Below are 23,752 nucleotides of genomic sequence, written 5' to 3' on the forward strand. Positions count from 1 at the left end.
CCTCCCTCCTTCCTTCTTTTTTTTTTTTTTTTTTTCTTTTTTTTGGTAAAGTTTAACTCTCCCAAAGCTTTTAGTTTCTTGAAGACCTAAATCAGACCACCTGCAACTGCATCACTTCACCTGTTTTGGAAGGTCCTCCTAGAAGAGGGCAGCAAACCATGGTCTCTAGGACAGCTGAACACATTTGGCAAGAGCAGCCTGTGTTGGGGAGGAAGGGCAGATGTGGGCTGGGCTGACCAATACCCTTACACAGAATCTGGGGTTTATCCTGTCAGTAAAGAATGAAATCTGTAGGCTGAATAATCCAAGCATAATCTTCATTAATCTTGTATATTCCACTACAATAAAATCTAAATGATTCTCTCTTCATCAGCTTCGAATCTTCTCATTGGCCTCTACTAAAGCATATTCTAGCTGACTCCTGTAATAAATAAGTGAAAGGTAAGATGATCACTGCAGGATGGTAAAGCTCACCTAAATTCCAGGTCTCATATTTTGGGGTTGGGGATTTCTGTTTGGGTTTTTTGGTGTGGGGTGTGGTGGTGGTGGTGGTGGTGGAGGGTTGATTTGTTTTTTCTCAATTCCTAACTGTGAGTCTTGTATATTTGAGCCTTGACAGACAAGCTGCTCTTAAGTAGAGGTGTAGTCAGATATGTTAATCATCATAATCATCATAGTGTTGTTTTAATTACTGATGTTTAGTGGGCAGATGTTTCCGGTTTTACCCCTAAGTGCCTGTTAGGGATAAAGTGGGAAGTAGTAACAGCCCTGGGGTCTGTGAGCCTGTAGTAAATAGTATTTTATAGTATGATTCCATTACATATGATTATATAACATAACAAGGGTGCTGTGATGGAAAGAAAATGCAGCTTTCTCTCACTGCTTGTGATTTATTTCTGTAGTGGCTGGGACAGAGGATGTGTTGTGGTATTCTTGTATTGCACCTGTAGCACTCCTTTCTAGGAAGGCTTAACATGATAGCAAAACCAGATCTGGGTTTTTAGGATTTATTGTTGTGGAAGGCTATGGAGACTGAATCCAGGGGATACTTTTAGGTGTGGTTTCACAATGATCCAATACTGATAATAGCAGCTAAATAATCTTTGTTTTTCAAACTGGTTTGTTGGTGGTACTCTGTTGGCAATGGTGTTATTACAGGTAGGCAGTGAGTTGAATCAGGGCCTCCAGAGCTTAGACACAAAATAGTAATGACACTGTCTGTAAAATTACTAATATAAATGTAATATACTAATATACTGGAAATTCTTATGTAATTGTTTAGGGGGTGTCTGCTGCCTTAGAAAGAGTCAGCTCATTTAAGCTTTCATCCTCAGGATTCAATATTTCAAAAGTCAGGACTGGAAATCTTGCTGTTGCTTTCAAAGATTTCTGTCCCAGTGTATAGCAGACACATTAAGTAAAATAAAGTATTTGTAAATAAGTATTTTATACGGAAAATGTTTTTGTAGCAGACCTGTCAGTTCTAAACATGTAAATCCTTCTCTCTGGCCCAGTGTAGTATTGGGAAAGCATATTTCAAACCCCTGAGGATGAAACATATTTGCAAAATATTGAGTAAATCATCAGTATTACCTCAAAATAAAAGCATTGAAATATTACTGGGGGAAAAAAGGAAAATGAAAACCTGATAAGAATCTTTGACTATGTCGTAAATAATCTCAGAATTAAGATTTCAAATGTTGATACCACATTTTAGTTATATCTCCAACTAGTGTGTTACTAGTAATTTATCTTGCTGACCTAAACATGAATTTAATTATGCAATGTTCTCTTTCAAGAACAAGAATTCAAAGACACTGCAAATGCAATGACCCTCTTCCCAATATCATTCCATTTTCTTTTTAAAAACAATAGTCTGGTGATTATATACATCAGTCTGCTTTCTCCTCATTTCCTTTTCTTGACAGGCTTTTTGCAGAGGTTGAAGTTTGAAGGCCTAATTATATTTTTACTTTTAACATGAAAAACATATGTATGTAAAGAGAGTTTTAAGGATCAAAAATTGAAACAACATGGAATTCTAATATACTAAGATTGGTTTTCTGATTATCATTACTAAACTGTCCTGGTTTCTACTGGGATAGTTAATTTATTCTCAGTACCTGTTGCAGTGCTGTGTTTTGGATTTGGAATAAGAATGGTGTTGCTATGTCACTGATGTTTTGGGTTTTTACTAAGTTGTGTTTATCCTAGGTGCTGGACTATTTTTTGTATTGTCTCATGCTCTGCCATGAGGAGATGCACGAAAGGAAGAGAGAAGGAGCACAGCTGGGACAGGTGACCTGAACTGACCAGGATATTCCACACCATGGAGTGTCATAGCCAGTCTCTAAACTGGGGGAGTTACTCAACAGGTCTGATTTGGGTTTGGGTCTGCAGATGGTGAGCAGTTGTGATTTTTTCCCTATTGTTATTTTTATTATTACTACTACTACTTATTATTATTGCATTTTATTTTACTTCCAATTATTAAACTATTTTTATCTCTACATACAAGTTCTACTTCAATTCTCTTCCTCACTCCACAAGTGTGGGAAGGGGAAGAGAGGGAGCTAAGCGAGTGACTGGGTGGTGTTTCATTTCCAGCTGGGCTTAAAACCACAACACAAGCCCCAGGAAAAAAAAAATCTCTTAAGTGAGCAGCAATTCTTCCTTTTCTGTGCAGAACTTGGGGCCTCGTGTACGTCAGCAAAATGTTCTTGAGAAACTCAGAATTAGGAAGCTGTGTTGCTACGTAATGTCTGTTTTTAAGTCTTGTTGAAAAATTCTCTGAAGGAATTTGAGTAAGTCTGTGTTAGTTGGAATGAGTGTGGATAAAGCAGCTTTTCTGCAGATTTCGAGGGTGCCAAGGAAACAAAAGCAGTCCTAGCTATAGTGGGAGGAGGAAGAGGATGATATGTGGATGTTATGTTAGAGATGCTGGTTTGTGCCTGGTCTTGAAAGGTAAAGGTGAAAATCGAGTTATGAGGAAGAGAAACTGAAAGGGAAACTTTAATTGCTTACTCAGAGATAAAATCTTCACCTTTTCACTTCTGCATCTTTAACTAAATCTCTGGCTGTAGTAGGACAGAACTAATGGTACCAAGTGTTGCCCAGGCTGCTGAGAGCCTGGAGCATTCTCTGCTAGGAGCTGGAACTGAGGTGATGAGGGAGATGTGCTCCCAGCTTGAGGCAGGAGTTCAGAATTGATTACAGGAGTGATGCTGATGGGTGTAGTAAAAGATGGCACACCTCATGTGGATGCTCTCATTCAGAGGTAAGGTAGCTCTTTTTGCTGGAATCTGATTCTCCAAAAGGTTAAAGCCTGTTTCAGCTCTGACAGAGAGGACTTAAATCTTAGTGACTGCAAGCAGACAAGCACTTAGTTCTGAGTAACTAACTGTGGCCTTGGGCCAGTCATCCTCCAAATGTATCTCACAAAGAAACTGTTTTGGCTTCAGGGGAGCAAAATAAATCAGAAATAACAGTTCTCAAAAGTTCTGACTTTAGCTAGTATAATAACTTGCCAGGCAGAGCTGATAATAAATGTGTGTCTCAGTCCTAAAATACTGTTCTTCATATGCTCCAGTGCTCCTTGGCATAAGGACAGTATTGTATGGAGAATTAAATGGACAAGCTCTAAACAGCTACAGGAATTGTTACAATGGCATCAGCGTAGAAGGAGTTTATTGTTAAGAGTTGAATAGTGGGGCTTGCTTCCTGGGCACTAACCTTTCTCCCTATTAATTCTTTGACATGGAAGGAATTAATAAGATTCCCAGAGAATGGCTTGAGGAACTTAATTAGTATAAAAGAAACAGTATTATTCCTAAAGCTACTTCATTACTGTTGGCTTTACAATAGGACTACTGCCTAAAATGTCCCTGTCTCCTGATTCACTTCCTGCTATAAACTCAGCAAAACAATAGACAATTCACAGAAGATATATAACCCTGCATTTCATCAGCAGAACATGTCAGGCAGAGCTCATTTATCTGTGGTAAAGGAAGGGCTTTACTGTGGCACCATAAACTGGTGCTGTCTCTCAAGCAGTTGCTGTTCAGTTGGCTTGGATGGAAATTACAAAAGGGAGCTGACATTCTGTGCCTGCTTTATGGCAGGAGTTCACTCCAGCCTTTGGGTCAGTGGGAAGGACTTTGTGCCCTGTGGTGCTGAGGTATCCATTTATACTGACATGCATGGCTTCTTAAAAAAAAAAAAAGCCAACAAAACAAACAGAAACATCATTCCTGTCTTCTCTGAAGAAGAACTCTGTTTTTCTCTGCAGAAAACAAATGTGGATAGCTGGGAAAAGCTGACTTTAGCCACAATTTTGTTTAAAATGACACAATTAAGAGGAAAAAGGAGCATAAATGAATATCTTGGAAAAATTGGTTGTTTTATACTAAATTGCAGGAAGTTGTGTGGGCTAGATTCTAGGTTTTTCCACCTTTTTTAAGTTGCCATCAAAGCCTAGGCAAGCTCTCCATACTTAAACTTTCCCAGTAATGATGATCGTATAGATCCCTTTGCTATTGACAGAAAGTCTTGTATGCCTTAATTATTCTTCAATTTCGTATCTATTAAAAGCAAATAATTCACATTTGAAGTAGCAATAGACAATTGTAAAATAGAAAAGTTTGGACAGTATCAAATAGTAATTAAAAACACTCATGAAAAATAAGGAGACAACAAAAAATACTTCAGACAAGAATTTGGCTTTTATTTGAAAGGTTCTTTCCCAATGAAAGTTGGGCAGTGAAACAGTGAAGTTGATTAAGTGGAATGAAATTTAATAATCTGAGATTAGTTGTCACTGGTTGGCATATATAGTCACTAACAGCATTAAGTTTGCAATCAAAATATGGTTCAGGGTTTAAATTAACATTTAAAGTGTAAATAAAGATTCTAACACATGAAGTTTCTTAGCAAGAGAGATGGAGTTTGAAGAGAATTCTGAAATGTTACGGCAGCAGTCAAGAAACACAAAATTTGTTCTGAGTGAAGGCAAGAGACAGAATTTCTTTACAGGGAAAGTACTAGTGCCTGAAAGGACACATGGAATTTCTGAGGACAGCAGAAGAAGCAAGAAGCGTATTTAAAAATAGATTGTGTTAAAAGTAAAAATAACCGTGGGATACTTATCTAAAATGAGAGGATTTTTTTTTTTTCCCCTCACAAACTTCCTGTCCTGTTCCTAACAGTCTGAATCAAATGTTCACCAGTGGGGCTGGAGAGACTGTCAGCTGTTCTTCCAAGGAAAAAGATAAGGGTAATCTTTCACTGGATGTTACATTTTTAAGATAACTGAAAATGTACAGAGAACAGCTGCTTTTTAATACCTAGGAAAAAATATCAAAGTACTAAAATCAAAATGATTAATAGATAAATATGGTAAAGTGTGATTTTCTACATAAGTAAATTATTTATGGCATCATAATAGTGTCATCTTGCTGGCATCTTGCATCACTGATGATAGATAAAATTAGAACACTAATCTCTTTTAATTCACTATGAGAAAAAGTTAATCTTTGAATATACATAAAGCCAATTTACATTTGATCAATTTAAAGAAATTGTACTTTATTAATCTTTGAGGTATATTTCCTCAAGCAGTTTTTCAAGTGCATATATGTATTTATTCAGTGCGTGTAGCCTCAAGCCCTCTATATGTTTATACAGCCATTAAACTGTATTACTGTAAGTAATGCAGTCAAATTAATGTACCTGCATGTACAGTGCAGACAAATTCTGCTTTCTTCACTGGAAGAGCAATAGTGTTGATTCCAAAAGTACACTAAGGTGATTCTAATAATGTTGCTTCCAAATTGTTTCAACTACTACACTTGGAATGGGGTAAAAACTTGGCAGTTAAAAATGTATTTTCAAAACTCTCATAACATTTATTGTCTTACTGGCTTCCAAAGGTGTCCAGGCATTTTTCATTTAAGTGTCAAAAGGACAGAAAACATCTTGCAAGCAAAGAATATTCAGCAGGCTCAAAAATACTATTCCCTAAAGTGGCGCCTTGAGAAATTTCCAAATATTAAATTAAGATGTTCATAAAAATTGCTTTTCGGTAAGCTTTATTTTTTACAGCTAATAGTCTTGATTTTTTTATTTTCAAAAATATTATTTCATAGCATTTATAAATATGTTTCATAGCAGTTATAAAGATGCTAGTTGAATCATAAAGGTGTTTAAGTGAAACACTGAAAAACACAATTGTTATTTCTCAGGTTGTACTCATATCTGAGTCCAGTCGTTTATGCAAAAATGTTGTGTAAATTCCTCATTTCTGATCAATCTCCATTCCCTTGGAAGCCAGTTGAAATTCCTTATGAAGGTGACTCCCAAAATAACACACTGCCTTTCCACTATGACACAAGGGCTAAATTTATTGTACCTATATGTGTGTGTGTGTGTGTGTGTGTGTATAATATATACTATATATTAATTGTGTATTATATATTAGGTATTATATGTTTTATATATATAAAAAGTATAGTAAGTGTATATATGGAAACACAGTAAAATATATGTAAATGAGTAATAAATTGTATACAATTTCTATGTACATATTATAATGTAATATATATAATTACATGTTTATATATATATATATATATATATATATATATATATATATATATATAAGCAGTACATTAGCCTACCTGTAAGTAGGCTGATAAATTAATGCATGGGAATAGCTGATTTGAAGAATATTTTCTTCATTGTTAAAAGTCTGCCTGATAGTTTGTGCCTCCAGACTCAGGACTTGAAGATACATTTCTTACTCCTTTTCCAGTAATTGTCCCCAAACTGGCCTAAGTAGGAACGTGGGCTCTGGTTTTCACAGGGAGTGGCATAGATGCAATCAGCACTGGGTTTGTGCACGCTGGAGTGATTTTGGGGCACAAGGTGGTGGCATTCACTGAACTCTGTGTGGAATAGTTGGGGATTTTCTGTGCCAGTCCACCCCAGGCTGCAGGTTCTGCCCTCTGCCAAACTGGAATTCCCTTTCATCGCAGTATGAGCTCTGCTCTATGATTTACTCTGAATTCCTGTTCTGTTTCTTCCATCTTTGAACAAGTTTGAGCATTATTTGAGCAAACAGAGATGAATGACTGTTTTGATGTTAGATTGAAGAAAATCTAAGTGTTCTGGCATGGAAGAATTTCAGCTTTTACAATGCTCTAGGCAAAACGGAAGCTTAATTCCTTACAGAAAAAGCTGTATTTGTTATTGTATATGTCCGCTGTAGTGTGCTGTAAAGAAAGCTTGATCTCACATTAATGAGAGAGACTGTAGAAAACTAAAGCACAGCTCTGGTCAGAAGTGTAAGGAACAATAAATTACAAGATTTCTCCTCTCAAATGTGAACTGTTAACTTTCAACACATGAGAGTGAAGAAAGGCAGACTAGGGAAGGGAGAAACCACGTTCAATCTTAGGAAGCTTACCAACCTGGCCAAATTTCACAGTAATGTTAATAGCGATTAATTCAAATCTATTTGTCAAGGACATTCAGAAGATAAATTTTATCCCAGTGCTATGGTCTTAAAATCCTACTCAACTAATCTAAGTGAACTAAAGTTAATGAGTCACAGACTGAGTGAAAGAGTACAGGAAGACTTGGCGTCGATCTGATTATATGCAGACTTGCATAAGAAACACGGCCAAGAGGAAAGTACTCTTAGGGCTGTTTTGCAGCCCTGCCCAGTGATCCAGAGCTCTTCTTGTCCTCAAACCAGGCTGTCCCCGGGGACAGCGCCGGAGGCACAGCACTGATGAGAAGGGCAGATGGGAGGGAAATGCAGAAACTAGCGGCGGAGAAGGCAGAGGCTGAAGGGACGAAGGAAGGTCACCGTGGTGGCTGCTGCTTGGAACTTGAAATAGTTCTCCGTCTAAAACAAATAAATCCGGAAGATAGGCGAAGGCGCGAGTAACACTTCTGATACAGGGCGGTGTAACCAAACCGTGCCGTGTCAGAGGCGGCCGCTGTCCTTGAGCCCGTGCCCGGGACAGCTGCGAGCCCGGCCCGGCCCCGAGCGGGCGCTCCCGGTGCCTGCACCGCTGCCGGGCGCGGAAAAGTCCGCGGCGCTTCCCGGGATCTGTCAACTCGCTCACTTTTCGCTTCGGGAAACAACATCTGCTTATTCACCGTGCCCCGCCGTGCAAACGGGACGCGGAGGCAGCGGTATTCCCGCCGCGCCCTGCCGCGTTCCGCAGTGCTCCTGTCACGGCTTCCTACACTCGGACACCTGGCTGGCGCTGCGGCCGGGCGGGCCGGCCAGCCGCCGCCCCGGGGTGAGCCCGGGCCGGGGCTGGGGGCGGTGGAGACCCCCGGGATGACCCCGGTGCGGGGGCGGTGGAGCCCCCCGGGATGACCCCGGTGCGGGGGCGGTGGAGCCCCCCGGGGGGATCCCGGTGCGCGGGCGGTGGAGCCCCCCGGGGGGATCCCGGTGCGGGGGCGGTCGGAGCCCCCCGGGGGGATCCCGAGCCGGGAGCGGTCGGAGCCCCCCGGGGTGAGCCCGGTGCGGGGGCGGTCGGAGCCCCCCGGGGGGATCCCGAGCCGGGAGCGGTCGGAGCCCCCCGGGGGGAGCCCGGTGCGGGGGCGGTGGAGCCCCCCGGGGTGATCCCGAGCCGGGAGCGGTCGGAGCCCCCCGGGGTGCCCCCCGGCCGGTGCCGCGCGCGCGGCTCTGGCCGTGCCCGACGTCCGCCGGGGAGCGCGCGCCGGCCGCGGGCGCGCGCACACCGGCCCTCGCCGCCCCCGACGGGGAAGCGGAGTTGATTGGCAGTGGCGGAGAGCCAATAGGCGGCGGCGGAGCGGGAGCTTGCCCGCGCTCTCGGCCAATGGGGAGGCGGCGGGGCGGGCGCCAGAGGCGGGCGGGGGCGGCGGCGCCGAGCGGAGCGCAGGGCTCGGGTCGGTTCCGCCGCGCTCTCGCCGTCTCGTCACCCCCACCCCCGCCGGGCACGGGCGGCCGGCAGGTCCCGGCGCTGCAGGTGAGGCTCGCCCCGCGCCCCGCGGCCCTGCCTTCGGGAGAGGCTGGAGCCGGCGGCCGGGCTGGGATCCCCGTCGGAGCCGTTGGGCAATGGCGGGCGGTGGGTCCGGGCGGGGGGCGCCGCCGGTGCGGCGGGCGGGCCGGAGGCGCGGGCCGGGCCGGGCCGGGTGCGACCCCCGGGAGCCCGCTGGGAGCGGGGCTCACCCCGCGGCGCTGCGGCGGGCGCGGGGAAGGTGAAGCTCTCCTTGCACGGCGCCGGGCGGGGAAGGGCAGGGCTGGGGCTGGCGAGGGATGACGCCACTGGCTCGGTTCCTGTAGGAGGGGAGAGCTCCCTGCTCGGGGAAGTTTAGTGACCCACTCGGTGTGGCGGCGGCTTGGCTTTGGGGAGGAAGAGAAGGCGAGGATGGAGTCCTAAAAACTTGAGCAGCTGGGTTTTTCCTCGCGGCTTTGAAACCCGGCGCCACGGATGATAGCAGGTAACGATGCTGATTTGGTGGGAGATGTTTCTGCGGGGGAGAGTGAGGTTTTAGGCAGCCCAGGCCCTCCCAAGTACTGGTAATGACCCAGCTCACTCAGCCTTCCTGGTCTTGCCGTTGCCTCCTTCTATCTTGACTTTCCCTTTTTTGGCCTATGGAAAGAATCTCAGGGCCCAGAGTGAAACGTCTGTGTGAGAGACAGACATCTCTTTATGTGCACTGAGGCTACCTGGTTAGGAAGAGCAGCATGTGTACAGTGTCTGCCTGGCTCACTCTATCCGTCCTTCTCAGCTGTCTCTGCTTGGAGTGACTCAGAAGCTGATAGATTTAGTCATCCTTTTGCCTGAGCACTAAAGGAGGCCAGAAAGATGCAAGTGCTGTATCCTGTCTTTTGTAAAATTGAACATTTTGAAAACTAAATGCAGTCTTGTGGTTTTAAACGCTTGAATTTCTTGATTAAAATCGTAGATTAGCTAGGATAATTTAAAACTAGTTCACCACTCCTTATGTTTCCTGTACCTGTTTGTGTAAGTTTGATCATTTGACACAGACTAGGGCAAAAAAACGAGCCGTGGCTGTGCTAGGCACTTTTGTTTCTGTTGTGCTCCACGATCTCAAAGGCTTCTACGATACTGTTCTCTCTTGCTGTTGGGGAGTGGGTGAGGGGTTCCCTTCTGGTAATTTGGATTTAATGCCAGCATCTGTTCAGCTCTTCTTTAAAGCCAGAAACCTTTCCCCTGCTTTTAAAAGTTTAAAACAATTGTAGTGCATTATTATAAGAGCCATAGTAAAGGCTTCATTATGTAAGCAACTGAGTTTTCATCTGGTTTAATGTAACAAAAGGATCATTCTCAAACTAAGAGTTTGCCAGCTGTGTTTCAGGTGGTCAAAACTTGTTAATTGCATTCTTTACTATTAAGGTTATTAACACCTAATGCTTATCTGCTGGCTGTTTTATACCTGTACCTGCCTGAAATTGTATTTTGTCAAACTTGCAATTTGCCTTCAAAGATAGTAGTTATATTCTGCCAATTATGGCTGAATCAGCTTAAACAGGAGCACATATTAGCATAAGGAGCATGTCTGTTGAGCACAGAGCAGCAGCATCTTGGAGATCCCTGATCCCTGTACACCACAGCTCCAGTGTGGTGAGCAGAAGAGGTGTGCAGGCGTCACCTTGCTGGGACTGTGCCCAAGAGCTCCAAACTCCCTTTGGGAAACAGTTTGCAAATATGGACCACTTTTTAATTTTTTATGCTTTTCAAATACCATCATAATAAAATGGCTTTTTGATTGTCATCTATGAATGTTTTTAAACAGTGCTTTCAGAAAATACCTAGATGATATATCTTTCTAGTGGGTAGATGTCTGTTTCTTTTCTTGTGACAAGCCACTTGAACGTTGGTCTGAATTCAGTGAACCTGTTACTTTTGCCAGGTGACATGTATGGATGATTTAGTGTTGGGAATGAGAAGTTTTGTTCTTGTGGTCTGTCTGTGGAGCATATGGACACATTTTCCAGTTCTGGAGCTGAGCGAGCTACATGCTTAAAGATGTCCATATGTCAATTTTGTGCTTCTCTGTTGGGGTTAAAATGAGCCTGGAGGTGACTGTGGGTTGAATGGGTAGCCTATAAATAAATGAAGGCTAAGAAAATTCCGTGCTTATTGCAGGAATTGGATGAAACGGTTAGCAGTGCTGCCAGTCAAAAGTTGCCTGTGCTTGTACAAATCTGTGTTGTAATACAAAGTAGTTAAAAGGTAGCTTTCTTTTTCTGAGTTGGTGCCTGGTTTTCTTAGTGAAGCAGCTCCTGGAAAAACTGCATCTTCTCATGCATTTAGCCAGGAGACGTGTAGATGCAGACTAAAGGTGGTTTTTGTTTTTGGTTTTTTTTTTTTTTTAATGTATTTTTTAAAACATCCATATAAACTAATACATGAGTGCCTTTTTAGTTCTTAGACTCTCATTGCCTGAGGCCTGGAATGAAGTGTCTAATGCTTGAATTTAAGACTAGTCTGTGAGATTAACAACTTCTTTGTAACATGGGATTTAATTCAGATTCTGTCATAATCCCCAGAATTTCAGGAGGTGACAGTGTTCCTTTCAGTTAAACCCAGATACTGATTTTTTGACTTAATGTAACGATGAACTATTCCCAAGAGATGAAAAGGAAGAAGTAGTAACTAAAAGAGTGCTGTAACTGTGCTGAGATAAACCAAGCTAAGTGTTCTGTGACTGAATAGAATGCTGTATTTAATATGAATGTTGCATGGCTGGTTGGCTTCGTGGGTTGAGAAGAATAGCCTGGAGTGCACAGTGAAACAGCTGCTGTACTCTGGGGCTGGTTCACAGTCTCCATAGTCCAGTTTGTCACGAGACTTGCATGTTGTTTCTTTATGTGTTATCCTTTAAGTTATCCTTGCTAAAGGGAGGGGGATAATCCAAATGGTTTCTGTAATGGTGTTGGTCTAGAATCTGCCCTGCTTGCGTCACTGGTGCACTTGTTAAGAGTCCTGTGGATCTTGGTGGACAGGATGTGTCAATATTTGAGGAGGTTCCCAGCCCTAATTAGTAAATAGGGGTAGAACTAACAGGGCTATTGTAACACTAAAGAGTAATGAGCTCCAAGGCAAAAACAAAATGTCTCTCAGGCTTTAAGTAAGGTGGTTTGGTTGAAATTTTTAGATTATGCAAATATTTTAAAACTGGCCTGATTTACACAAGGTATTGTAAATATTTTGATAGTATTGGAAACCTTTACCTCGAACTGTTTGGATTTGGGCCAGTGCATATTGCTAATCCTTTCTGCTTGTGTAGGACTCTGCTTTAAGAACTAATTCCAAGGCATCTATAAACCAAAAATTTTAAACAACCTTCTTTGCCTTATATCACATGCCCTAGAGCAGTGAATGACAAACCAGGCTACACTATAAACAACAGAAATGGTGCAAATGGTCTGTATGGTATTATTAAATATTTATTTGGCAGAATTTTACTGAAACCAAAAAGGTTGCACTTTATGTCATCTTTTCACATAAACTTGTAAATGTAACATAGTATATGCCCTGAAAATGGGCACCACTCAGACTTTAAGTGACACTGTGGATGTGGAAGTATGTTCTAAGTATCTTCTTATGCCTGTTGTGATTAATGCATCATGGAATCCTGCTGTACTTGCAAGCTCTTAGCTTTTGATATAAAATAGTAAGTCATTTGCTCCTAATAAAACTGGCTGACCTTGGTCACTGTACTGTTCATCCTGAAGTCCTTGTTGCAGCAGTGTGATATTCTTTCTGTCTTATTTTATTGTGTCTTTGTGCATGAGTAGCACAAACAGGACTCATAAGTCTGACATTCATGTATGATTGTGCATTAATCTCTCCCACATACCAGGTAAATCTATTGCCACATGGTGATTGTAGCAAAACAATGTGTATGTGGACTGGGCTCCAAAAGGCCTAGCAGAGTTTTTGTGCCTGACATTTCACAGCTGGGGTTTTGGGTTACAAAACCAGCTTGCACAGAACTTCTTACCTGGCATAGCAGTAGTAGCTGAATATCGAAATAAGAATTTGTTTTAATATTTTCTTTAGCAGATGCACAGCCATACTTGATTAACTTTAATATGACAAAGAATATAATGAGCTGGGTTTTTTCCTAATTTCTGACTTAATGGGTTAAATAAAAGGTGCAGAGTGAATATGCTTAATATGCCCTTTTTAAAAGGGGTAATGTGAAGTACAGATCTGTAGTGAGTCATAGGACAAGCAGGACATGGTTTTGGTTTGATTTAAACCTCTCATCCTCTCCCTTAATTGAGGCTTTCTTGGCAATTTGACAGATATCTACCTCTTTGCTGAGTGGAACAATGGTGCTTTCTTTTTAGGAGGAATGATAAATAGATAAACAGCTACAGATCTCTTAAATGAACTCTCTGTATTTAATGGAACCACATGTATGCAACTCCAACTTGTAGGCATGCTTACTTCCACGGTCCTTGAATAATATTCTCAGAAACATTTTTTCCAAAGTCTTCAAGTTCACTTTGTCCCTTAATGGTTAAAGATAACAGCTTCAAAACTACTTTTTCAATTACCTGAAATAATCTAAGCACTCAAAGTAATCTGATATCTGGTCAACATGTAATTGTGCTTAATTTCTAGGTGCTGCTGTACAGCTTGCTTTAAGGTCTAGAGGGAATTCATTTGAAGGAAATTACTTCTATGTTCTTGCTGTGTTGCGTGAGGTTATGGTTCCATTCCAAATGCTTTATATAGGATAAACTGGGTAACCATTTCCTTTACACAGCTTTTCATAAGTTTTTGTGTGTTAGAGAGTTTTATATAAAGAATGCTGTCAGTCTAGTGTCATTCAGATACAGATAGAAATAAATTGATTAATTAGCTTTTCCTCTTTTGGGCAGTTAAATTCTTAGAAACTGTTAACAGCCACACCTGGGAGTATTGCCTTCTCACTGATTATTATGTTAGGGCTCTGAAAGGTGAGCTTTTTATTGTTTCTGAAAGCTGGTGCAACTGAAAGTAGTAACAGCCAGCACATATGGATAAAGAATAACTTTTGCCAATAACTTTTGATTCATAGTGCCACTTCCCAAAGCACACTTCTATGCTGTCTTAAGTTCTGAATGGGAAGTTAAATGAAAAAAGGTTTTATTCTGTTACTGTGTCATTGATGGACTGGGCAGAGAAACAATAACAAGAGACTCACAAGTTGAGGTAAGGAGAGACAGAGTTAAGATCATGGGCAAAATATACTTGATTCAGGGACATTAACTCATTGCAAATCAAGTCAGAGTAGGATAGTGAGAAATAAACCCAATTCTTAAAACACCTTCAACCAACCCTTCCCTTTTTCACAGGCTCAACTTCACCCCTGATTTTTCTGCCTGAGTGGCACAGAGTGACAGGGAATGGGGGTTGCAATCAGTTCTTCACATGTTTATCTCAGCTACTCTTTGCTCCTCACACTCTTTCTCTCCTCCCACAGAAGACAGCTCTTCACAAAGTTCTCCAACGTGAATTCTCTCAGGCTGCAGTTCTTCACAAACTGCTCTGGTGTGGGTTCTTTCCAGGGAGTCAGTCTTTCAGGATCAGCCTGCTCCATCAGGAGTCACAGCCCCCCTTGGGCTTTTGTGGCTCCACTCTGGGGTCCTCCATGGACTGCAAATTTGCTGTATCCTCAGGAGCAAGTGTTGGAGATGGCTTTAATGAATAGGCAGTTTTGGTAGGTGGATCATGCATTAGCATTCTGTAGACATTTTAAGATATTATTATTTGATTAAACAGATTTTAATTGCTGCTGCTCTTAAAATATGTAATTAGGTTGATTATCCAATTGCTAATAGTATGCATAAGAAATGTAGAAGAATGATTAATAGATTTTAGTCCAGGAAAGAACCATTTGTAATCATCTGATCTTTTCTGAAAAAGATTGTCTATAGGACTTAGAATGAATCCCTCTTGGAATTTGATACCTCCACAAAGAAAATTTCCCCTTTAGATAAAATAGATGTAGAGTCTACCACAACCCTCGTAGGTGCCCAGTTAGCTAATTAGCCCTGTTGCCTCTAACAGGGTAATCTCTCTGGTGTGTAGTCAGATAATATATACTTCTAGCTTCCTGCCTAACAGCACTTTATTTATATCCTAAATTTCATTGAGCACATTCAACTGAGTGTTCTGCTTCATTTCAGAATTCCTCAAACCTGATGCTTAAAATATTAGTTTATGTTTATGAGATAGGGAAATTAACCTTTGTCTTGATACAGTCCAATGTGAATTGCAAATTAGGATCTTTAGGTTGTGCTCATTTCAGCAAATGGTCCAGATAGGATATTTCCTCAGGCTTTTTTTAAATTTGGGCAGTAGATCAATCATGATTCCTGATCTGTTCACAGGTTGCCAATAATAATGATAAATAGCTTAGCAGTACCTTGATTAACGCATCCAGTTTTGTAATATTTCTTGACTCTGTCTTTTCAGGGTTTAAAATAAATGTAACATCAGACTGAGCTTGTATTATTCTGTATCTTAATCAGAATAACGAAACCATCACTCAGGATGGGGTCCTCATAAAAAAGAAAGTGATGCTAAGGATTTGGTTGTATAGTATCTTTCTTTTTACTATGTAATAATTATCAACTTGGTACGCTCAGATGGAATCTCTCTTGTTCTGTTTTAATTGACTTATTCTGGTTCTGGCCAGGACAGGTTAATTTATGCAATAGGCAGGAGGGGCTTGGCAGGACCTGGAGGTTATTCTGTACCACCTCAGGTAATTTTCCAGGGATGGGTGGAAAGGCACCCTTCAGGGGGATGAAGGAGGGAGTGCCTGGGTATTGTCAGGGTGATTCTTTGTGCTGGGCTTGCTAGAGCATCCCAAATTGTATTTTAAAATTCTTGAACAAAACCTGGTTTGGGCTTCTAAGTCCTTTTAATTTCTAATTTAAGGGCTAATAATACCAGTCAAATAAGATTATTCGTCTTCTGCCTTGTTACTACATTGAGTGATAGCATTGTTGTGAAGGTTGTTACAGTAAGGATAATAAAGGAGCTTTAAATGTATTTGCAGTCTACCAATACAACTATTTCTGTGTTTATTCTGCTATCTTCCATCATTTCTAGCTTTTGTTATATTTGTTACTGTGAACTTCCCTTCTTTTCCACTTCACTTAGAGGTGTTTTTGCAGGTAATGTGGTTTTCTTCTTCTAATGTGGCTTTGGGGACAGCTATTAAAAAAAGTCTTGAGTGATTATCTGTTATTCTCATATTATGTAGTAATATTAAAATAATACTGAAGTAATATTATTTTAGCAGATTGCTGAAGCTGAGCTTCTCAGGACAGGATGACTTCTAGTTCTGTCATCCATTCTCTTTTGAAGTGTGGATGCATGGAGTTCCTTCATGGTGAATTCAGTATGCTGTTCGAGTTAGGACACTGTCACCTATAAATCCCATACAAATTTTGGAGTTGGGAAAGTGAAACATGCAACACACCTGGGTGGGACCAAAGGACCCCACAAAAATTCTCCTTCCCACAGCAGCTTGTTGCAGAAGGAGCTGTGTGTGCTCTGTTGTGTAGTGTGCATTAGTGGCCTCTGGTAAATACCACTTAGTGCTCATGTGGTGCAAAGACTCTGTGGAGTGTTAATTGTTCTTTAAAGTAGCTAATATTTCAAATGAGTAATGAATATTATTGCAGAAGTGTCACCACTCCTTTACTGACCAGTCCTCTCTCCCTACGTAACCACATACAAGCTTTTCAGCTGTGTGACATGTACAGTGAAGTTTCAGTGTTATTAAATGGCCTTGATTTATGTTCCCAAAGGCAATAATATCATCTCTTACTTGTATGCCTGCTGCTTATACATAAGCAATGAAAAAATCTTTTTGCCTTTCTTTCAGGGTGCCAGCCTTTCTCTGAAGGGTATCTTGTGTGTGGTCTGTGTACTTGCCTAATTCTTTGTATTAGCATAACATCTTGTAGCTTATTAAACTGGCTCCAAAGTTTGTTGCTGCTTCTACTCGCAGTGATAAGTTACTTCAAAACCAGTGATAGTCTGTGTTGTGTTGTGACTAAAACAGGAAATCAAAGTTTTTCACTGGTGCTCAGCTATCTGTTCTTGCTACCTGCCCTGTGGTGGTTGTGTTTATCTGGCTGTGCTTGTCTGGAGTCGGTTCTCCGGTCCAGCAAGAAACTTCTTATTTCTGCAGAGTCATTTTCAGCTGGATAAAGCTTAGCACCTGACTTCCCAAACAGAACTGATGGCATACGGATGGGTCAGGAGGGATGACTGGGGATGTGGCACAAACAGTATCAGTCACTGTCGGTGGAATGAATTTATGCCATAACAAAGTGATCAGCTTATGTATTGAGCTGTGGAGTGCAGTGGATAATTTCTGTAAAGTTGACCTGCAAAGTGAATGTTGAATGTAAACAGGTCTCTGTATCAGTGCTTTTATAATCAAATGCATGCCAGAAGTGGTCAGTTGTAATAAAGGAAGGGAAATGGAATGGATGGATATAAATGGAACATTGCTGTTTGCCCTGGCAGCTGAAGCTGTGCTACCTGAGCTGCTGAAATAACACTGAGAAAGATGTGACACTTCTTCACTCACACTCTACCCTTACACTGTCTACAGTTAAGGGAATTGCAGATATGCTTGAACTTGTTTCTTGAATTTTATCAATTTTAAATACATGGGTGAATAGAAAAGAAGTATAAAATTATATAAAATTTATCAGTTTAAAGGTAAACTTCTGGGTGTTTTTCTTGATTTTTTTCTGCTTAAAGTAGTCTGGAGTGGAAGTACCAGAAGACAATTGAAATACTTTTTAAAGTTAAACAAGTTCCAAGTGGAAAGGAGCCATAAGTCATTGCCTTTTTACTTCTAGAATATTAATTTGTAAATCATGTAGGTGTTTCTAAGGTTTAATGCTGATATTTTATTCTTATGTAATGAATGTTACGTATTTGCAGAAAAAAAGGGGAATGCTAAATAATTGTTTTGAAACTCCTAGGAGATTATTTAGATTAATCTGTTAACACACAAAATTTTGAAGAAGTAGCTTTGAATTTCAGTTCAATATTTGATTTCCAAAGTTGATGCAATTTTGTGGAAAGAATCAAGTGCTGTTTTTATAGTGTTAATATCTTCTTTCATTTTTTTTTCTTTCTCCCAGGGTAAAATCTAGGTGTACAAAAACCCCATGCCATTGCTATAATTTCCTGATAGCATTTCCTGAAAAATTGCTTCCCTACCTTATTGAAACATCTTTGGATTTATGGTTTTGGGTGTTTGTTTTTTGTGCTTTTTTGTTTTGTGAGGGATTTTTTTTTGTTGTTCATTTGGTGGTTTTTGTTTGGGTTTTGTTGGTTGTTGGATTTTTTTTTGGGGGGTTGATTGGTTTGGTTTTGGTTTTTTTTTTAGAATTTTGGAATTCGAGGAGTAGATTTAGTTGGGTTACTTTTGTTCTGTGATACTGTCCAGTCTGCTTTCTTGGCTATTCGGAGTGAACTGCTATACCACCAGATTTTTCTTTAGGTAGGTGCTTAGATTGGCTAGCAGAGAACATCTTAGAACAGTATTGCAGACCATTTTGTGGTTTTCTATGTTTAGTTGTTGTGTGCACTGGTAAAGGTGCCTGGGATATCATGAATGTCTTGTCTGTTCATTGAGCTAGGACCAAATCTATTAGTTATGTTCATACACACAAATTTGAAGAAATTAAAGGACACTCCATATAGTTTTAAGTGATCTGTATGTGAATCTTAAAATTTATTTGAAATGAGATTTGATCTTAAAATTGCTTTGAATTTGGCTAAAGAATTCTTTGTCCAAAGTAGTATATAGGCAGCTGCTTCTGCTTTGGCTTGTTGCATCCCTAGATCAGAGAATAACCTGTGGGTTTAGTCTGTATCAAATGACTGCAAATTTAGCTCTTGTTTTAGCATAGGCTATTCCATAGGTAGAATGTAAATCCCGTGGTGTGTGGTGCCATGAGTAAAATCTGTGTTGTGCAGTGTTAATCCTTGTCAGATCAGAACAAACAGATCCATAACTGATAAACGCAAATAGATGAATAAGTATCATACAGTGATTCTGAATTTATTTTGGGCTGTGCAAGATAACCTGTAGTTTCTATGCTTAGACTTTGATTAGTCTGATAAACTCGGATGTTGTTTCTGTTTCTACAGAGATCCACTTAGCTGGGCTTTTTTACTAGCCCTGTACAGAAACTAAAACTGTGATTGGAGATCTCCCCTTTATCCCTCCTCCCCTTTCTTGCAAAAGAGGCTGGATAGGAAGCACCTTTGTTTCTACTTGTTGTTAGGCATTGCAGAAACACTTTGTGTAATTAGCTAAATGTAGCATGTAATTAATGTGTTGTTGAACAAAATTACTAGTTTTACAGTAATAATTTTAAAAGTTTTTATGCCACTGCAAAAGTATCTTTTTGCACAGCAGGAAGGAAATTAACAGGTTTGGAAGTTTTCGAGTACATCCAAAGGTATTTCATTTGGTTTGTGTTTTATTTTCTGCATTTGCAGTATTTATTTCACATGTGAATTATTTCATACATATGGATAAAATACTGTGTTTTCTGAGTGAATATTGCTCTCCCAGTATAATAACTTTTGATATGATTTGTCTGGGTTGTGAATGATGTTAGTATTTCAGTTTTGAAGTTTAATGTGTTTGGGGTTTTTTTAATTTCCATGGCTGTGTAAAGCATATACTTTATCTAGCATACTCACTGGAATGCAATTTATTAGGTAGGAAAAATACCATCAAAATCTGTTGTGCAAATTGACTTTTTAAAGCTGAAGATTTTATAAACACACTTCTCAAAATATGTTTTGAATTTGCCAAGGAAAAATGTATCACATGAATCCTTCAACTTTTTTATTGCACTGAATAGTTACAGAAGAAAGTTATGTAATCTCATTTCAGGAAAAAAAACCTTTTATGAAAATCTTGTGAAACACCCTTTGTAATGCAATACCAATTAACTTGTGCAGTATTCAACCCTCCAAATGGGGAGAAAAAAGCAATGTAGAACTGCAGGTCTTGTTAAATTGCTTTGTCAACTGTTGTTGCAATCCTCCAGGAATCTCCACATTGCTTCCCAGAATGAATTAAATTTGAGCTACTTTCTCTAGTTATGCAGCTGAAACGGCTCAAGAGAATTATTGGAATGTGCAAAGAATAGCATATTGCACCTAGGCTTTGCCATTAGAATTTGTGTGGCTGTGAATACTGAAGGAGCTCCTGTAAGTCCAACCACATCAGCTTAAAAAGACATTTATATCTTGTTTCCCAGTTGTTTTTCTGTCCTAAGGGGGGAAAAAAAATCATATCAGGTGAAAGACAAGCGCAAGTAGGGATTTGGCAGATATATATGTCAAATATATAAAATGAAAATGCAACAGCTGTCTAAAGCTAGGCTGCTGAACTTAAATATTCAAGCAAGAAGTTAGGTATTTGAAAATTAATTTAACAATTTGTTACTTGATTTCTTCTGGTTTTGTCTGGAATTCAGAGCTCAATACAGAATTACTGATTATCTGTGTTAAGCTGAGTAAGCTGTACAGAAGTAACTTGCCTCCAAATCCTGAAATCATTGAATATATTCTGGAATATTACTATTGAAATGCCCTAACTGGAGGACCGTAAAATAAGAATTTAGAGGTTTTCAAAATTTGGATAAGCTTTCAGTGCTTTCATCTTATAGGCAGAAGTGCTAGCTTTGTATTTGGAAATATTGGATCCCTTGAGCCAGAAGTTTTTCTCATAGCTAAAAGAACCCTTCTTGCGTAATTGTGTCCTGTTTACTTTGTATCAGTGACATTAGAAGGAACTTTTTTCAAGGTGTTTATGGTGGTGCTGTCTTCCATTGATTTTTACCCTTCCAGACACAAGAAAATGGGCAGTGATGATACATTTTGATTTTCAGTTGGAGTTAGTTAAAGCTAATTTTGCTAAGACTTAGTCACAGCTGTGAGCCAGCACTAAACCTGTTCAAATGGCCTTCTTTATTGCTGCATTATTTTTAGGTGGAAAAGGCTATCTTTAGAAACTTCTTTATTTGGTGAATGTTGTAGGGATATAGTTCATATATTCTCATACAAGCTTCCAGGGAGAACTTTGAAAAAACTGTAGGACTCTTCTGATATTGCATAACAGTTATGCAGCAGTTCTGAATTGTTCCAGTTGGTACCAGGCATCATTACTGAGAGCCTCAGAGTGAAGACCAAGAGAAGATTTGTGTGGCAACTACTGTATCTTCTTTTAGAAAAAGTTCTTACAGCTGAACTGCAGGTGGATGTTAGTTCTAACAAAATGTTGTCTAGACTGGTTTGGTGTTATTAAAATCCTTCAATTTATGTATCAATAAGAATAGACACACAAATATTTCTGGAAGAACAGCTGCCTGCCTTTGAATGGAGTTTTAGGTGTCAGTGCTAGAAATTAAAGTCTGAAAGTTTGGATTTAGAGCTTTATCTCATGTCAGTGGATGCTACAGTAAAAACATGTTCATATGATAAGGAGCAGGTAGTTATAACAGGACATGCAATGGCCAGGACAAAGACTAATTGTTGAGTATGTGTGTACCAAATTAGTCTCTTTTCTAGCTTAAATATTTGAATATCTGCAATTTATGTCATTCAAAATGGACCATAGTGAAAGACCTATGTCATTACATGAATTAAGTATAGTGTGAACTTTTTGTGTTGTACCAATACCATGAAATTTTTCTTCACATATTAGAATTCATATTTAAAGGATTAGTGAATGGCTTTGGTTGCAAGATTAATCTGTGTAGACTTGTACTTCAGCGTAAGAAAAAAGAAAAATGGACTACAGTTGTGTGTGTGCAGACGGTAAAAAAGCAAATGAAATGTAACTGGCCATTAGAATGCCACTCTAGCTTTTGTCTTTCAGAAACTGAAAGTGATGCCTTGTGAATTGGTGGATAATTGATTGTAGAGTCCCCACACTGAACACTTTGAAGCTGTGACTGGCCAGGGTGCTGTGTAATCTCAGCGAGGCTCCCTTCCCATGAAAGATTGGGCTAGAGAGGTCAGGCTGCTCCCAGTTCTGTGAGCATTAGAACTTGACAAATATTCAGCTGAAGTATTTCTTGTGGGATCTGATTACTGTAGAAAAGTGTGGCTGTTAAACACTCTTTGAAGAAATATTGAGTAGTCTAACCTCATCTGTTCCCAGGACTTGTTTTCAGGATCCTGTGACCCTCACCATAATCCTCATCCTTTCCCGATTTCTTCAGTTATTGTGTTGACTTCCCAATTAAAATCTGTCATTAAAAATGCAAACAGATCTAAATTTTATCTTCTGTGGACCTGAAAAGTAAAGGATTTTTTTTCCTGATGAAACCAAGTCTGCTAGACTGCCCGCTGCCACAGTTAACTAGATCATCAATTGTCAGACTCAAATGAGTAGAATTTCCAGTGCTAAAGTGTCACTGGTCCATGACAGGGTCAATAAACATTAGCCTTCCTTGGTCTGAAATTTGCATTTTCAGCTGGAATTATGGCTACAGGCTTTTTAAGATAGTGTGGCAAACATAAAGTAGATAAGAAACTGTTTATCCATGAAATATAATGAATGTTGAAGTTCTTCATAGCTCTTATAATGGAAAAAGGTAGGCAATTTGTTGGAAGGTGCCAAGAGTTGGACATTTCAGTTTCATAAATCACAAGATAGAGAATAAATGCATGTTGTCTAATGAATCAAGGTTATTAAGCTTTTGAATACTCTACATAGCACATTCTTTACTAATGCTATTTTTTAGATGTAAAATATAGCTGGTTTTAAGTGTATTGTCTATTTTTATAATTTTGGGTGGCTGATGCATCAACTAGATATTTTGCCTTGGTGAAGCAGTTCTTTTGTCTTTCAGAGATCAATTGCAAAGATTTTTTCAATATGAAGTGAATTTCAAGTTAAACACAAAAGGAAGGAAAGAAACCACCTTAGGAGTATTTGTGTGTGTACCCTGCAGATATTGTACCTAATAAGTTAATAATACTTAGTGACAAGAAAACCCTTATAGCTATACTCACGATCTCTCCTTGTGCCTTTAGTCTTATCTTTTTAAATTACAAATCTTTCTTAAACATGACTTTGCCTGTTCTAAGATAACCTTAGTAGATACTTCAAAGGATATTTTAAAAATATTTTTTCAAGTTATTCTTTCATGTGCTCTGTACCCTTAAGCTTTAGGAGTAAGGACAAAACAAAACAGCTGTGGTCTGAGCCATGACTCTTCAGCTGTTGAGCTGCCTTTATTAGCAGCAAGTGTTAATGAGCTCATGGCTGCAGTTTCTGGAGGGGTTCTCTTCGTGGGTTTAGAGCAAATTCTCCTCTTCTCCAGACAGCTTGAAATGACCAAGGAGTTATGAAATGACCAAACCGTGGTATGGTACTGTTTTATTACTAGAGGGGGCATTAGCTTTGTGGGTTTAGGAGATTTTCTAGAGGTGGGCTTACTTTTTCTCATAATGTTTATATATTAAGGCTTTAAGCCTTCAGAACCCGAAGTGAGAAATGTTTGTACTTAAGTTTCACAGGTGTTCTCAGCTGAAATGCTCTTGACTTGAATTGTGATGCTAAAGAGTGTGATTATGAAAAGTGCCATAGTGTTTTTCAGACTCTGCCCTTGAGAGAGCAATAAATTGAACTTGGTTGGGGTTATCTACCTTTCTTTTTTCTGCCTTCTGATTGT

General features: G+C 39.9%; 1 protein-coding gene across 9 annotated transcripts in view; it reads left to right on the plus strand.

Annotated features, from left to right (window-relative positions):
* The first annotated feature begins 8,880 nt into the window (after positions 1 to 8,880).
* Positions 8,881 to 23,752, plus strand: part of PACSIN2 (protein kinase C and casein kinase substrate in neurons 2) — a 51,603-nt gene continuing 36,731 nt past the window's right edge. For 3 of the 9 annotated variants that reach the window (XM_077783193.2, XM_085569668.1, XM_085569671.1), the window contains exons 1-2: positions 8,881 to 9,005; positions 9,323 to 9,480. The gene's annotated coding sequence lies outside the window, so the exon portion shown is untranslated. Of the gene's footprint in view, positions 9,006 to 9,081; positions 9,105 to 9,322; positions 9,481 to 19,455; positions 19,514 to 23,303; positions 23,445 to 23,752 lie in introns of those variants that run through there. The other 6 variants (XM_021535490.4, XM_085569669.1, XM_021535492.4 and 3 more) reach the window with 4 other exon arrangements.

The sequence above is a fragment of the Lonchura striata genome, chromosome 1A, assembly GCF_050655825.1.
Source record: "Lonchura striata isolate lonStrDom1 chromosome 1A, ASM5065582v1, whole genome shotgun sequence".
Lineage (NCBI taxonomy): Eukaryota > Metazoa > Chordata > Aves > Passeriformes > Estrildidae > Lonchura > Lonchura striata.